The sequence below is a fragment of the Lynx rufus genome, unplaced genomic scaffold, assembly GCF_022079265.1.
Source record: "Lynx rufus isolate CCGP_SWC_20201006 ecotype Redwood Valley unplaced genomic scaffold, mLynRuf1.p SCAF_10, whole genome shotgun sequence".
In the NCBI taxonomy this organism is placed as follows: domain Eukaryota; kingdom Metazoa; phylum Chordata; class Mammalia; order Carnivora; family Felidae; genus Lynx; species Lynx rufus.
The window spans coordinates 22248624-22250000 of NW_025814824.1; positions in this window are offsets into that span (position 1 = coordinate 22248624).

The window sequence follows — 1377 nt, forward strand, 5'->3', positions numbered from 1 at the left end:
TGAATGCTTGTGTAGCCAGCCCATCCCAGAATCCAATGAATAATCAATGGTACTTTAGGCTCCTCAGGTAATTGAATTGCAAACCTGGTAATAAGGAGACTTGTATCCATGGTGGAATTATACCCTATATCTACTTCTTAATGTAGATATTGATGAAAGACCCCTGCTCATATGGATTATTTACTTTCTATCTCTATTAAAAATTGAGCACAGTAAATTGGCTGTTTGGTAATAAGTATTTTCTGCCTATACCTTGTGCTTAATGAAGTAGAACTTACAGCTATAAAGCCCATCTCTTCCACCTCCCACCTATAGGAAACAAGTACAAAGGTTACTCTAATCTCTTATTTACTTTCAGAATTGGAGTGAGGAACAAATATGTGATCACTGGTGTAATGTGGGCTTGAGGAAACCAAAAAGTATCTGTTTCAGAACTCTAAAACTGTACAGTGGATTCAGAGAAATTTAGTCCTGGGGGAAAATCATATTTCTCTTTTACTAATTCTTAGTGTGAATTCCCAATATAAAAAGTAGCATGACATTTATCAGTAACTGAGAGTGTCACTGTCCAAAACTCCCACAAATATTTATAATAATCCCATTTGAAATTGAGATAGGGAAACTGAAGGACTCCATAAAAATCTGCTTTTTGCTCCTTTTCCTCCTGCTTCTATTCTTGCTAGGACCTGCACCCCGCCCTACTTTACACATGCCTTGTAATTCAAATAGTGTATGTCTTAGTAAGGGATAAGGAGTTAATGATTTCTCTACAATAGATAACATCTAAGAAAGGGCCAGATGGAGCCATCCTATGCATATTCCAGACCACTGGAGCTAGACCTCTCCAGGTCAGGACTCTCTGGCTCCAAGGAGAAACACCTGGGCCCTCATCTTTGTTCTAACTGGTTCCTTGATGCCTGAGAGAACATGTACACCAGACCACAATCTTCAATAAAAACCCCAGACTCTAAACAAAGACAAGACTCGTGCTCCTTTCCAGAGTTTCCCAGACACTCCGTCTATATCTGCTCTCTATATGGTCAGTAAACTCTGTTCTCACTTCCTGCTGACCCAAGTTTGATTTTCATTCTATGCAAAGCCAAGGACCCTTCTGGTTGGTCCTGCAGGACTCCCTCTGGGTCCCCAGACCAGGCCTGCCAGCATCAAAGCTACAGAGAATGGGCATGCCTCTTTCTAAGGTGTACGTACAACCTTAGACAAGTTTCTTAAATCTCTTTTAACATCAGCTCTCTAGTCTCTAAAGTGGGCTAATAATTACTCAAAGTGGGCTACTCATACCTCAAAGGGCCAAGTGAGTTAACTAGTCTATAGAAAGCACTTACAATATTGCATGGAACAGAGAGGCAGTCTATTAGC